Source organism: Balaenoptera physalus, assembly GCF_965194825.1.
Source record: "Balaenoptera physalus genome assembly, chromosome: 1".
Classification (NCBI taxonomy): Eukaryota; Metazoa; Chordata; class Mammalia; order Artiodactyla; family Balaenopteridae; genus Balaenoptera; species Balaenoptera physalus.
In genome coordinates this window covers 83,183,801-83,200,508 of record NC_138882.1, presented here as the reverse complement: position 1 = coordinate 83,200,508, position 16,708 = coordinate 83,183,801, and the positions used below count along the sequence as shown (strand labels likewise).

General features: G+C 35.8%; 1 protein-coding gene across 14 annotated transcripts in view; it reads right to left on the bottom strand.

Annotated features, from left to right (window-relative positions):
* ASH1L (ASH1 like histone lysine methyltransferase) overlaps nt 1-16,708 on the bottom strand; it is a 210,161-nt gene that overhangs the window by 93,588 nt on the left and 99,865 nt on the right. The window lies entirely within an intron of this gene.

The following is a 16,708-nucleotide window of genomic DNA, read 5'->3' as shown; positions in this document are numbered from 1 at the left end:
AGAAATTGGGGGAAATTATCAGATGCTGTAGTTAAAGGAATGAATATTTCAGGAGTGTAACTGGAGATAAGACTAGAAAAACAGGTTATACTAGATCATGGTGGGTCTTAAATATTATTTAAGAATTTTGGATTCTATAATGTAGGAAATAAGTGCACAGTTGGCCCTCCCTATTTGCGTATGGGGAACCCGTAGATACACAGGGCAGACTGCACTATACTATTTTACATAAGGGAACTGAGCCTCTGTGCATTTTGGTATCTTTGGGGTGGGGGTCTGGAAGCAATCCCCCAGAGATACTATGAGACGACTATATCTCAAAGAAAATCTGAGTAGAGGAATAACAATCCTGAGGATATCATATTACTGTATGCAAGAGAAAGTAAGTCTTATAAGGGTTAATTTTATCCTAGGTCACAAATTAGTGACAATGGAGTTAGACACTGAAAAAATTTATTGAATATTTACTTCATAAATGTCAAGCATTTAACTCACAAAACTCTATGAAGTAGGTACTTTTCATCACGCCATTTTTTTTTTTTAAACATCTAAAGCAGATCAACTTTTTTTTTTTTTTTTTTTTAAGAAATTCACGTTCTTTTATTTATTTATTTATGACTGTGTTGAGTCTTCGTTTCTGTGGGAGGGCTTTCTCTAGTTGCGGCAAGTGGGGACCACTCTTCATCGCGGTGCGTGGGCCTCTCACCATCGCGGCCTCTCTTGTTGCGGAGCACAGGCTCCAGACGCGCAGGCTCAGTAATTGTGGCTCACGGGCCCAGTTGCTCCGCGGCATGTGGGATCTTCCCAGACCAGGGCTCGAACCCGTGTCCCCTGCATTGGCAGGCAGATTCTCAACCACTGCGCCACCAGGGAAGCCCACACCATTTTTTTAGATGAGGACACTGAGGACATAGGTTTAGTAATATGCCCCAATTCATGTAACTAGTAAGTGAAGGAGTAAGGATTTGAGTTCTATAACCACAACTTGATGCATTACCCTTACTGGATTTAAGAATCACTTGAATCTAGCCTCTTTCTCCTTAGACAATCTATTCTGTATTCCACTGGTAGTTAAACTTCTGAAAATACTATTTTCATAAACTACCTTGCTGAAGATGTTAACATTTCTCTCAACACACTTTACCAACCTACACTATTTTCTGTAACAGATTTATTTTACTAATTTTATTTAGATTAACACAAATTTACATGATCTTAGCACAACCAACTATCCATAGGGAGAAATGGCCCAGAATCATATTGAAAGGTAACTAAGATCATACCAGGGTTAAAATATTCTGAACACCATCTACAGACAACCGGAGCATAAACCCCTTCAATGTTCCTTCATGAACATCATGGCAGAACTTTTGTCCTGGGGATGTGAAATTTGTAGAGGGAGGATATAAAAGCATGTTTTTTTGTAATGCCAAAATGTAATGTAATTTCCCTAACCCTCCAATTGGAACTAGTTTACCTCACAATTTAAAACCTTTGAGGAGGGCTTCCCTGGTGGCGCAGTGGTTGAGAATCTGCCTGCCAATGCAGGGGACGCCGGTTCGAGCCCTGGCCTGGGAAGATCCCAAATGCCGCGGAGCAACCAGGCCCGTGAGCCACAATTACCGAGCCTGCGCGTCTGGAGCCTGTGCTCCGCAGCAAGAGAGGACGCGATAATGAGAGGCCCGCGCACCGCGATGAAGAGTGGCCCCCGCTCGCCCCAACTAGAGAAAGCCCTCGCGCAGAAACGAAGACCCAAGACAGCTAAAAATAAAATAAATAAATAAAAAAAAATTAAAAAAAAAAAAAACCTTTGAGGAGCACGACATTTTTAGATAAAAGTTAAAATTATATTTCCAGATTACTACATAAACTTTATCAGCCCTAATGTCTTATCTCATAAAGTATGTAATGTAAAATATACATGCTTATCTAGAGTGAACATTCCATCTAAAGTAGAAATTAATGAAATGTTCCAGACAAGTCAATTTTTTTTTTTAAACAATCCAACAGTATTTAAGTTAGAGGCAAAGTGGCAACAGGTATAAGTATTGCAGCCAATTATTGCCCACGTACAAATATTAGCTATGTCACCTACTACCTGTGTAACACTGGACAAATTACTTAGTCTCTCTAAGGCTTAGCTTCTTCAATAACAGTATCTGGTCTTTCACAAGATTAAATGAGATAATATATGTAAAGTGCTTAACACAGCAACTGGCACATAGTGGGCACTCAGTAAGGACTAACTCTCTTCAGTTTAGCCAATGAGTACAGCCTAGCCTAATACTATATACCAGAAAAATTCCAAACAGATCTGGGAGCTAGATGTAAAAATCAAAGTTAAAAATTACTAGAAGAAAATAAGGCTGAATTTCTTAGTTCTTTTAAAACCTGGGTGTGGGGAAACTTTTCTAATAATGATCCAAAATCCAGAAGCACAATACAAACAAAAACAAAAACAAAACAAAAATTTGACTACATGAAAATATGGACCTTTGTATGATAAAAATCATCATCATATGCAAAGTCCAGAGTCAAACTACAGAATCCATTAAAATACTATTAGGACTATTAATTGAGTTCAGCAAGGCTTGCAGGATATAAAATCAATATACAAAAATCAAGCGTATTTCTATACACTAGCAATAAATATATACAATGGAATTTAAAGATTCCATTTACAATAACATCAAAAGAATAAAATGCTTAGGAGTATGTTTGACAAAAGTACTTACAAGACTTACATACTGAAAACTAAAAAATACTGTTAAAAGAAATTTTAAAAGAATTGAATAACTAGAAAGACATCCCATGTTCATGGATCAAAATACTTAATATTGGTAAGATATAAAACTCTCCAATTAATCTACATTTTTTTTTTCAAAATCCCAGCTGTTTTTTTTTGCAGAAATCAACAAGTTGATCCTGAAATTCATATGGAAATAGCAAAGGACCCAGAATTAGCCAAACAAAGTTGGAAGAAGCCAGAAGAGCCAAAGTTAGAGGCATCATATTTCAGTATTCAACACAGTATGCTACTGGAATAACAAAAGACATATAGCCAATAAGCACAAAAGACAAATAACAAACTGACAAAAAATATAGTTGCAATTTATATCACAGACAAAGGGCAAATCTCCTTAATATATAAGGAATTCTTAAAAGCCAAGGGAAAAAAAAAAGACTAACAACCTGATAGAAAAATGGTGGGAAAAACACTGAAGGCTTAGGCTTTCCTTGAGCTTAGAGACTTAAAGAAGCATACTCTCTTTCTTAGTAGCTTAGAAGAAGCAAGACACCACTGAGTTCTACAACTCCAATAAAATGAATATGAGCATGGATAAGAACCTCAAGTCTCAGATGAGATCACAGATTTGGCTGCTACCTTGATTCCAGCCTTGTGAGACATACAGCAGAAATGTCTAGACTCCTAAAATTCCAGGGAATCTGTGAGATAATAAATGGGTAATGTTTTAAGCTGCTAAAATTGTGGTAATGTGTTACACAGTAATAGAAAATTAATACTTGTATGTGTGTGCATATATATACTTATTTATTTCCTGGTTCTGAAAGAGACTAAAAGCATTGCTACACCTCAGGAACGATGACAACCTAGTAGCAAACAGCATACCAAGTACCCAGATTTTGATTTCTAAATAATTCCCATTAAAAGAAACCAGGGACTTCCCTGGTGGCACAGTGGTTAAGACTCCATGCTCCCAATGCAGGGGGCCTGGGTTCAATCCTTGGTCAGGGAACTACATCCCACATGCATGCCACAACTAAGAGTTCGCATGCCACAACTAAGGAGCTGGTGGGTCGCAACTAAGGAGCCCCCCTGCCGCAAGTAAGACCCGGCGTAACCAAATAAATAAATAAATATTAAAAAAAAAAAGAAAAAGAAAAGAAACCAAAACTTCTTGAGTGAAATAACTGATTCCTGATCTGAGGCAAGGAAAGAACAAGGTAAATCTGATAAACAACAGCAAAGAAGTAAAAGCAAATGCCAAAACAAACAAAAGAACCAGGGTGAATGATACCTTTCTATGACAGAAAGCAGGGAAATGCTCAAAGATGAATGAGGTTATGTCTAAAAGAAACAGGACCCAGCTTAAAGTGTCTTCTGTGATTAAAATTTGGGAAATTTGAGCATGTCTCCACAAAATGATGGTATTGGATTATGATATATTAAAAATTTTTATGAGTCCATACAATACTCAAAACAAAAGAGAAATTCTGAGTGTGTAAAGGGAAGAAAAGTCAAAGCTCATCTTCCCAGAAACATATCAGCTAATAAATGTTGAAGAAATGACAGAATTAGAAAATTACCAGTTTGCAACTAACAATGTACTCACCAGTTTAGTCAAAGATCATAATGGATGCTAAAATATTAGATTAAAAAAAAAAGACTGCTAGAGAAGAAGCCGCAGCCTCAACTATCACCCCATGATTTACTAATTTACAATAGTAAAAATGTATCTTTACATTGGAGAGATCTGGTGGATACCACACCTTAACCAAGTGATCAAACATGGCATAACCAACAATGAAACATAAGTGGGATGCAATTACAAGTACGAAATATCACATATGTAATATTCCCACCAAGATTTAACCTAAATCTAATCATGAAGAAATAACTTAAAAATTGTGGAATGTAGCACAACAAGCTTAAGTTCCTCAAAAAGGATCAATCTCATAAAAAACAAAAGATAGGTTATATTATAGATTAAAATAATACACATAGCTAGCAATCAGGTGTAACACATGTTATCTGCTTGGATCCTACGTTAAAAGAAAACAAAATAAACTGAAATAAAAGATAATTTTAGGACAATAGGGAAAATATAAGTATGGGCTGTATATTAATGATATTACTGTTATACTGCTTTTTAAAAAAAAATTAATTAATTAATTTTATTTTTGGCTGTGTTGGGTCTTCGTTGCTCTGCGTGCGTTTTTCTCTAGCTGTGGCGAGCGGGGGCTACTCTTCGTTGTGGTGCACGGGCTTCTCATTGCGGTGGCTTCTCTTGTAGCAGAGCACGGGCTCTAGGCACACAGCCTTCAGTAATTGAGGCACGCAAGCTCAGTAGTTGTGGCTCACGGGCACTAGAGCACAGGCTCAGTAGTTGCGGCGCACAGGCTTAGTTGCTCTGCAGCATGTGGGATCTTCCTGGACCAGGGGTCAAACCCGTGTCCCCTGGCAGGCGGATTCCTAACCACTGCACACCAGGGAAGTCCTACTTATTTTCTTAGATATGATAATGGTATTAAGATTAGGTAGGAGAGTATCCTAGTTCTAAGGTGATAACTTCTGAAATGCATAGGGGTGAATTTGGGAAATTCAGTCTGCAACTTACTTTCAAAATTTTCACCGGACAAAAATCTTTTCCCCTGCAAAAATGTAAATGTGTGTAGAGAGAGAATTAAAGCAAATGTGGCAAAATGTTGATAAATTTAGGTAGGGTATATGGGTGTTAATTTTGCCAGAGATTTGAGTATTTTCAAACAAACAAACAAACAAAAACATTGTGAAAAAAATAAAACCGTTTAATCTGGGAAGGTAGTCCCATTGTATGCATATGCAAGATTTACTGATCTAGGGCTTAAGGGAGGTGAATTAGGTAATTTCTAAGGTATGTTCAGGTTGGAAAGTGCTAACACTGTTTTTACAGAGAAAACATGACTACATGTCTATTAAAAAGTATTTTAAAGAAGTATTATTTCACTTCCCAAATTTCTAGTTTACAATAATACCATCATTACTATAGCAATTATGATGTCATTTGTAATTTCTACACTTTAAGATATGTTAATTCCCAATTTTCATCACAAAGTTGTATTTTCCTAATCTCTTCCTTGAACTCTGATAGTATTTACAGTTTGAGACACACATTTCCTAAGGGAAGGCTGTATCATTTTCCACTCTCAATAACAGAATAGAGGGATATCTCAGAACTTGAGGTAACAGATCTCCTGCAAAGTTTTCCTGGTAAAATATATATAACATAAAATTTCCGATTTTAACCAATCTTAAGTGTGCAGCTCAGTGGTATTAAGTACATTCACACTGTTGTACAACCATCACTACCATCCATCTAGAGAACACTTCATCTTGTAAGACTGAAACTCTGTATCCATTAAACAATAACTGCCACCAGCCCCTGGCACCCACCATTCTCCATTCTCTCTCCATGCATTTGACTACTCTAGGTACCTCTTATAAGTGGAATCAAACAGTATTTGTCTTTTTCTGACTGGTTCATTTCACTTAGCATAATATTTTCAAGGTTCATCCATACTGTAGGAGATGTCCAAATTCCTTCTTTTTTAAGGCTGAATAATATTCCATTGTATGAATGGGATATAATTTTTTGAAGTATCTTAAATCTTGTTATTTACTAAAATATATTAAATCTTGTTATTAAAAGTCCATCAGGCCTGTATTAAAGAACAGTCAAGTGAGAAATAGTAATTGCTAATGAAGCCACTTTATTATCACTAGAGGGAGCTAGAGAAACAGAGCTGCTGCCAGATACAAACACATTTTCCTTAGCCGTAAGACTGGACATAACCAAGCTTCTATAAAAAATAGAACGGAATGTAAATGTGGTTATGGATTCCCTCTCAATGCTTCTCTATTTCTAAGAGGCAAACTGAACTTTCATTGAACTTTCATAAATCATGATTTATAATTCCTGACAATATACAGTGATGGCCTGATATGTTCTACTCCACATTAGGAGCCAAATCACATGTGGAAAGTTCTTTAATCATCTCTGTTAATGCAATCTTTATTTTTTATTATTATTTAAAAAATGACTTTTGGGACTTCCCTGGCGGTCCAGTGGTTAAGACTCTGCGCTTCCACTGCAGGGGCCACGGGTTCAATCCCTGGTCGGGGAATTAAAATCCTACATGCCATGGGGCCAAAAAACAAAACAAAACAAAAAGACCTTTATTTTCTTCTAGGAAAAAAAGAGGCAAGAGGCTCTTAGTTTAATCATGATGGGTGACTGCAAAGAAAAGAGTATAGAAAACAGGATTTAAAAGACAAATGCAGTGACTTCCCTGGTGGCACAGTGGTTAAGAATCCACCTGCCATTGCAGGGGACACGGGTTCGATTCCCGGTCTGGGAAGATCCCACATGCTGCGGAGCAACTAAGCCCATGCGCCACAACTACTGAGCCCGCATGCCACAACTACTGAAATCCATGCGCCTAGAGCCTGTGCTCTGCAACAGAGAAGCCAGCGCAATGAGAAGCATGTGCACCACAACAAAGAACAGCCCCAACTCGCCACAACTAGAGAAAGCCCGCGCACAGCAATGAAGACCCAACGCAGCCAAAAATAAAAAAATAAAAGACAAATACATAAAAAATAATTATAAATGTATGTTTTAGGGTACAAAATGAATAAAGATGTAATTTGTAATATCAATAATATAAAAGGAAGGCATGGAGCTTTACAGGAATAGCATTTTTGTATGTGACTGAAGTTAAGTTGGTATCAATTCAAATTACAGAGTTATATCTTTAGGAATTTATATGTAATCTCCATGGTAACCACAGATAAAATAGCTATAGAATATACACAAAAGGGAATGAGAAGGGAATCAAACAGGTAACTACAAGAAGATCAGCTAAGTACAAAAGAAGGCAGTAAGGAGGAAATGAGGGACAAAAAGCTATAACACATGGAAAACTAAATGGCAAGCATAAATCCTTTCTTATTAGTAATTACTATAAATGTAAACAGATGAGACTTTCCAGTCAAAAGGTAGAGAGGAGCAAAATGAATACGAAACATGATCTAACTACATACATGCTGTCTACAAGAGATTCACTTTAGATCCAAAGATGGGAACTGGATGAACATGAAAGGATGGAAAAAATATTCCATGCAAATAGTAACCAAAAGAGAGATAAGGAGATTATACTAATATCAGAAAAAGAGACTTTAAGTAAAAAACCGTTACAAGAGGCAAACATTATATATTGACAAGAGAGTCCATTCACCATAAAGCTATAACAATTATAAAAAAATATTCACCAAACATCAGAGGACCCAAAATATATGAAGGAAACACTGACAGAATTTAAGAGAGAAATAGACAGTTGTACAATAAGAGTTGGCAGAACAACCACACAGAAGATCAATAAGTATTAGAACAACATTATAAACCAATCAGATCTAACAGAAATAGAAACAACACTCTACCCAACAACAGATTACATAGTTTTCTCAAGTGCACATGGAACATTCTTTAGGATAGACCATATGTTAGGCTACAAAAGAAGTCAATACATTAAAAAGGATTGAAACCATACAGAATATCTTTTCTGATCACAAAGGAATGAGACTAGACATGAGGGAAAACTGAAAAATTCACTTACGTGTGGAAATTAAACAACATACTCTACTCTTAAGCAACCAATGGGTCAAAAAAAAAAAATCAAAAGGGAAACTAGAAAATACTTTGAAATGAATGAAAACAAAAACAGAACAAAACTTATGTGATGCAGTAAAAGCAGTTTTAAGAGGAAAATTTTTATGTGAAAACACATTAATTAAAAGAGAAGAAAGATCCCAAATCAGTAACTAACTGTACAATGAACACTCGGTACAGCCACTGTGGAAAAGTTTGGTGGTTCTTTTAAGAGCTAAATGTATACTCATGCTTCTCTTCATAATCTAATGAATCTTTTGCCTTTTACTAAAGATTCATCTGGGGAGGGAAAAGCATGACTGCTGCTACAATTTTTTGAGGCCTTGTGGGGATAAACAAAAAAAATTAAAAATAAATAAATAAATAAATAAATAAAAGCTAAATGTAGAATTACCATATGGTCTAGCAGCAATTTCACCCATAAGTTTACACACAAAGGACTGAAAACAGGAACCTGAACAGATAAATGTATGCCAATGTTCACTGCAGCACTGTTCACAATACCCAAAGGCAGAAACAACCAAAGTGCCCATTAACAGAGGAACAAAATGTGGTATGTACATACGATGGAATGTTACTCAGCCAGAAAAAGGAATGAAGTTCTGATACATGGTAACATGAATGAAAGTTAAAGAGATGTTAAATAAAATAATCCAGACCAAAAACCACAAATACTGTGTATGCTTCATTAACATGGGGTACCCAGAAGAGGCAAATTATAGAGACTGAAAGTACATTACACATTATTATGTGCTGTGGAGAGTTTTAGAAGGAGTGGGGAGTTTTTGCTTAATTATTATAGAGTTTCTATTTGAGGTAATGAAAAAATTTTGGAAACAGACAGTGGTAAATGTTGTACAACATTGTGAATATAATTAATGCCACTGAAGTGTAACCTTAAAAATAGCTAAAGTGGCAAATTTTATAAGTATTTTACAATTTAAAAAATTAATAATGTAATATACCAAAAACTATTGACTTGTACACTTGAAATAGGTTAAGTGTATGATATGTGAATTACATCTCAATAAAATTATTTATGAAAAAAAAGGGGATAGGAAACATCTTTTAGGAGACAGGAAACAACTCTTTCGGAGAGTGAGACGCAGAAGAAACAACTAAGATTTACTCTGAGTGCCTACTGTATGCCAGTGGTTTTACATATATCATCACACTTGGGTAGTGTGGATGCAATACCAGAATTCATACTTTAGAAACAAAACAATTCGGTTTGAGATGATGAAAAAGTTCTGGAGATGGACAGTGGTGATGTCTGCACAACAAGGTAATGTACTTAATGCTACCGAATGGTGCACTTAAAATGACTAAAATAGTAAATTTTATGCCATGTATATTTAACCACAATAGAGTTAATTAAAAAATTTAAAACACGAAGCTACTCTTGTTTTAAAAAATGTTACTCGGGACACTGGTCCTGGCAATGATTTTTTTGGATATGATACCAAAAGCAAAGGCATCAAAAGCAAAGATAAGCAAACTAAAAAGCTTCTGCACAGCACAGGAAACCATCAACAAAACGAAAAGGAAACCTACTTAACGGGAGAAAATATCTGCAAATTATATCTGACAAGGGGTTAATATCCAAAATTTATAAAGGACTCATACAACTCAAGAGCCAAAAACCCAAACAGTCTGATTAAAAAATGGGCAGATGCTCTAAATAGACATTTTTCCAAAGAAGACATAGAGAAGACCAACAGGTACATGAAAATATGTTCAATATCACTAATTATCAGGGAAATGCAAATCAAAACCACAATGAGCTATCACCTCACACCTGTCAGAATGGCTATTATCAAAAAGACAAGAAATAACAAGTGTTGGTGAGGCTGTGGAGAAAAGGGAACCCTTGTGCACTGCTGGTGGGGATGTAAATTGGCACAACCACTAGGGAAAAGCAGTATGGAGGTTCCCCAAAAACTAAAACTAGAACTACCATAGGATCTAACAATTCCACTTCTGGGTATTTATCTGAAGAAAACAAAAACACTACCTTCAAAAGATATCTGCACCTTCATGTTCACTGCAACGTTATTTACAATAGCCAAGATAGGGAAACAACCTAAGTGTCCATTGAGAGATGAATGGATAAAGAAAATGCTATATATGTAAGTATATACACACAAACACACATACACAAATACACAATGGACTATTATTCAGTCATAAAAAGAATGAAATCTTGCCATTTGCGACAATATGGACGAACCTTGAGGGCATTACGCTAAGTGAAGTAAGTCAGACAGAGAAAGACAATTATGGAATGATCTCGCCTGAATGTGGAACAAACAAATGAGGGACTTCCCTGGTGGTCCAGTGGTTAAGAATCCGCCTTCCAATGCAGGAGACGTGGGTTCGATCCCTGGTCGGGGAACTAAGATCCCACATGCTGCGGGGTACCTAAGCCCACGCGCCACAACTAGAGAGAAGCCTGCATGCCGCAATGAAGAGCCCACATGCTGCAACGAAAGATCCTGCATGCCGCAACAAAGATCCCTCATGTTGCAACTAAGACCCGATGCAGCCAAAAATAAGTAAGTAAATATTAAACAAATAAACAAAAAGCAAAGAACAAACAAACAAAGAACACCCCCCCACACACACACACACCGGCAACCAAGCTCACAGATACAGAGAACAGGCTGGTGGTCACCAGAGGCAAGAGGTACAAAATGGGTGAATGGAGTCAAAAGCTACAAACTTCCAGTTATAAAAGAAGTAAGTCATGGTAATATAATATACAGCATGGTAACTATAGTTAATAATACTGTATTGCATATATGAAAGTTGCTAAGAGAGTATATTGCAAAAGTTATCATCACAAGAAAAAAAGTTTTGTCACTATGCATAGTGACATAGTTTAACTAGACTTACTGTGGTGATTATTTTGCAATATTCACAAATACCTAATCATTATGCTGTACATCTGAAGCCACTATAATTTTGTATGTTAATTATACTGCAATAAATAAATAAATAAATAAATACTTCACTCAAGTTATTTTCATCATTTTCTTAGTGATTGAGATAAAAGCAGATAAACTGAAATTTTCACCTTGTTTTGTTAAACATGATCTGTGTGACTTGAGCAAGTCCTTTAACCTTTTATTAGCTTCAGTTTTCTCATCTGTCAAATAAAGGGTTAGGTCTAGCTGAAATGAGGGAGGCTGAGTGTGGACATATGGGAATCCCTGAACTTTCTGCTGCATTTTGCCTAAAACTGCTCTAAAAAATAGAGTTTATTAATTAACAAATAAAAATTCAAAACTACTTCATACAGGGAATGGTGTAAGGTTCAGCATTCATCCAGTCCACACTCCTATATTTAAATTGAATTTAGAACCTAGACTGTTCCTAAAGCATTTCAGGGGAAAATTAAACATATTCTGGTGTTTAATACAACCTTAACCACTAGATTATCTATAACAAAGAAATTTTAATCCACTACCCTTTGAGCCTCAGTTTCTGACAAGCAGCATGATTCAGTCGTAAAACAAGAGTGGTGAGACCTCTAAGTGTTCAAAACCCCAGTAATGATTTCGATGATAAATTTTATAAACTTAGTAAGTTCCTTATCTTTTCTGTGTCAATTTCTTAAATAGTAGATAGTAACCCTTACTTTACCATTTCCCACAGATTTAATATGAAAGCATTCTGAAAATTTAAATAATATATCAAATGTAAGATGGCACAATGCTTTCATTTTATTTCCAAAGATACATACTATTTTGAGGAAATGACAGCTAAGTGTAAACATTATGTGTTATACATGTAACATAAATAATAATATAGTGTTCTATAATATATAATAAATACATCTATATTTTACATATATAATTCCCATGCAAACAAGCAATATTCTGTAAGCTTGAAAATTACAGTTATCCCATTTCCTGTAATAGATTTAGTGCTCAAAAGTAGCCTATAAATTAAAGGAAGTATATAAGGAGAGTTTCTTATTTTAAAAAACTTAGAAGTCACAGTATCTGAGAGCCAGGATAATCTTAAGATATGAACTGTGTAGTTCAACAGCTTCACTTTATACATCAAGCTTCATTTTTACCACTCCCAGAGAAACTAAGTAATCTGCCCAAAACGTTACACGACAGTGGCAGTACTTTTAGGAGTACTAAAAGTAGAAACCTTCCCCCACAAATGTAGAACTAAAAGCTCCCTTCAAAGTAGTGTTAATTTTTTGATATTTTGCTATTCACCATAATGTATACTCTAAAGTCTAAAGTTCACTCTCCAATTCACCTGATTTATATCTGACATTTCATATTCTTTAAAACTCCTATTAGATAAAATTTAAATTCCAAAAGTAATATAGCATTTCTATAACTTCACGCAATAAAGACACATAGAAAATAAGAAGTAAAAACCTCACTACCCCATTCCAAATCCTATAACCTAGAAGGGTATAGCAGGCACAATAATATGCAACCCCCTCCCCAAATCAAAATCCCCAGAAGCTGGGAATATGTAGAAGAAATTAAGGTTTCTAATCTGTTGATTTTGAGATAGGGAGATTATTCTGGATTATCTGGCTGGGCCCAACTTAATCACAAGGGTCCTTATAAATGGAAGAGGAACAAAAATGAGGCAGTCAGTGGAAAAAAAAAAGTGAAAACAGAACCAACGTTGAAGTGATTCAATGTGAGGATTCAACTTGTCACTGCTGGTTCTGAAGACAGAAGGGGCCCCAAGCCAAGGAATGCAAGTAGCCTCTTGATTCTGGAAAGGCAAGAAAAAGAATTCTACCCTAGAGCCTCCAGAAGGAACATAGCTATGCTAACATCTTGATTTTAGCCTAGAGAGATCGATTTCGACTATAAAATAAATTTGACTTGCTTTAAGCAACTTAAATAATTTATTACAACAGGCATAGAGAACTAATACACAGGTTAATAGTTTGATGACTATAATACTAAGATATTCTTTGGTGCCTATATACATGCACACAGTAATAGAGGTTTTCTTAAACCAAGGAGTACTGGCTGTACCACTTTTATCTGGTATATTAGTTAATGACATCATCATACACCTAGGAATACAAAACAAAACATCGGGATCATCACTGACTCTAGCCTAATCCTTTACTCCCTACCATCCAATCAGTCTTTAATTCATTTCAATTTTAATGTAAAAAATGTTGAAGATTCCACCCTTTCCAACATCCAGCCACCTTAGCTATCACCTCAGCTCACGACATGACTTCTATCCTGGAAAACCACAGAAGTGTCCTGCTTCCTAACTGGTCTTCTAACTTCTAATATTTCCTCATCTAATTAATTTCCCATACTGATACTGGAGTCTAATCTTGATCCAATTTTAATTGAATCACACACTCCCCTCACAGTTTTTTAAAACCTATGATGATTTATATAAAAAAGAGTAAACTTGCAATGTCCTTGTACCATTCTGTGACCCAAAAAACAAATTTCCCTAGCATGGAGGACTTTTAGGGCAATGAAACTATTCTGCGACACTACTGTGCTAGATACATGTCATTATACATTTACCAAAACCCATAGAATGCACAGCACCAAGAGTGAACCCTAATGCCTACTATGAACTTTGGGTGATACTGTGTCAATACAGGTTCATTGATTGTAATAAGGGCACCACTGTGGTGCAGGATGTCCATAGTAGGGGATGTTGTGCATGCATAAGGACAGGGGTATATGCAAAATCTCTATACTTTCCAACAATTCTGTTGTGAACCTAAAACTGCTCTGAATAATTGTTTATTAATTTAAAAAACAAAACAAACAATCCCCACCCAAATTGCTACCAACAAAAAACAGCCAGCCCACAAAAATATATTGGCTTCACAGCTTGTAAGAATGCACACCTGTATTATTTGGTCTATGTTTTAAAAAATATTCCAAAATAAACCATTTTCCTCTTATTTATTTCTATGAGATGAAGAGCTAGCTCTAACATAAACAAGGTCCTTTTCAGAGTGAAAGACTTTTATCCGACTAGAGACATTTTAAAACACTAATGTAGTTGATGATACTGATCTTTTGAGGCACAGTCTGATTTTATTATTAATCCCTCATTTTTAGGAATTTAATCCAGAAAAAGTACATTAGTAAAAAAGTAGAAGTAAAACTTTAACTACAGTGAGTTCCCTGGTGGTCCAGTGGCTAAGACTCTATGCTCCCAATGCAGGGAGCATGGGTTTGATCGCTGGTCGGGGAACTAGATCCCACATGCCGCAACGAAGATCCCGCACCTGGCAACTAAGAACCCACCTGCCGCAACTAAGACCCAGTATAACCAAGTAAAAAAAAAAAACCCCAAAAACAAAAACAAAAACTTGAAATATAGTTTTTAGCAGAGAACTTTATATCTGCTTTTCTATTCAGCAAAAACATTCCTTTAAAATCGTAACTGTATTAGATCTTCCCAAAATGCATTTTCATTTTCTCATTTGTAGTGACAATGCTAATTTTTTTTCAGGCATTGTCACCTGGAATAATGACCATTATTTCTTAGCCTTCCCTGTGGCTGAATTATGGTTCATGACTATGTTTCAGTCAGTAACTGTAAATGAGGTTTTGAAGTTTCCTTTCTTAGTCAGATTAGCTGCTATAATGAATTACCATAGACTTGGTAGTCTAAGTAACAAAATTTTATTTCTCACTGTTCTGGAGGCTGGGAAGTCCAAGATCAGGGTTGGGTTCTAAGTGAGAGCCCTCTTCCTGGCTTGCAGATACTGCTTTCTTGTTGTATACTCACATGGTAGAGAGAGAAATCATCTCTCTGTGTCTCTCTTTATAAGGATGTTAATCTCATTCAGGAGGGCTCCACCCAAATAACCTATAATTATTCAATACTTCCCAAAGGCCCCATCTCCAAATATCATCACACTGGGGATTAGGGGTTCAATATATGAAATTTCAGGGGAACACATTCACTCCATAATGCTTCCTTACAAAGAAGGTACAATACTTGTTTTTTACTCCCTTTTCCTCTTTTATACTCTCTGTAATGAAGACCTTATGGCAGTTATGTTGGAACAAAAGGTAACCATAGGAATGCAAGCTTAGTGTTGAAATGGAAGAACAGAAAAAAAGGAGTCTAGGTCCCTGAAGACACTGTGAAGATACCATGTTAAAACTCTGAACTGTGTACTTCACAACTTTTTTTAAATTAAAGGAAAATAAATGTTTATCTTTAAAAAGTCTTGGTTATTTGAGAGGATTTCCTATCACTGGCAGCTGAAACTAAGCCTAACTAATAAAACATTTTCATGACCCAAGAAGCAGAAATGGAGTACAAAGAGTTTATGTGATACCTACCTCAGTGGCAAATTAATGAAAGATCTTTTCAATGCAAAATAAAATAAAGTGTTGTGGTTTATATGTTGATCACTTTAACCTTACCAAGTCAGATGTATCTCTAAAATGTAACTGTTCCTCTTTCCATTTCATTCTTTTCTTGCCTAAATTCAAGAATTCCTCATGACCTTTTTATGGATACTGTGAATTTCTGCCATTAGTAACTCTCTCATTCAATTCATTTTCCACTCTGTTGCCAGAGTTATCTTAAAACACAAAATCGCACTTTGCACTTCCTTTTCTAAAAATAGTATTTTTAATTTCCTATAGCTTAGTGGGATAAATATCTTAAGAGTCAGTAAAGTCCACGGTCCCTATCACACAATGCTTATTTTCCACAACACCACTACATTTCAGAAAAAGTGAACTTCTGAGTTGTTCTAATATATGAAAAGTCTTTGCGTCCTAGTATGTGCCTTGGTACATGCTATCCTAACTGGAATGCCCTTCTCCATCTTGCAAACTACTGTTGAATGTCCAAAACCTAACTCAACTATACTCTGTGAACTACTTCTTACTGAATGATATAGTGAGTTGATAGCTCTCTGGGGTTTTAAAATGTTTCAATCAGAGGACTTATCAAGCTGAACTTTCCCAAGGGAATATGAAGTTCTTAAAAATAAGAAGTATTTTACTCATCTGGCAAATAGTTTGGAACACAGCATTTAACAAATGAGGAATGAATGTAGAAAACCATCAAGATCATTTTAGATACAAGCAGAGTGTCCCTTTTCTTATTTTCAATTAAGAAAACAGGCATCATTAGAATCCAAACTACAGAAATATAATCTAGAAAGGCAGAGAGAAGATAAAGATCAGGGAAAATAATTAGCCCCAAACAACATATCATGAGTACAGTGAACACTGAGGTGTTTGTGATGAGATTTG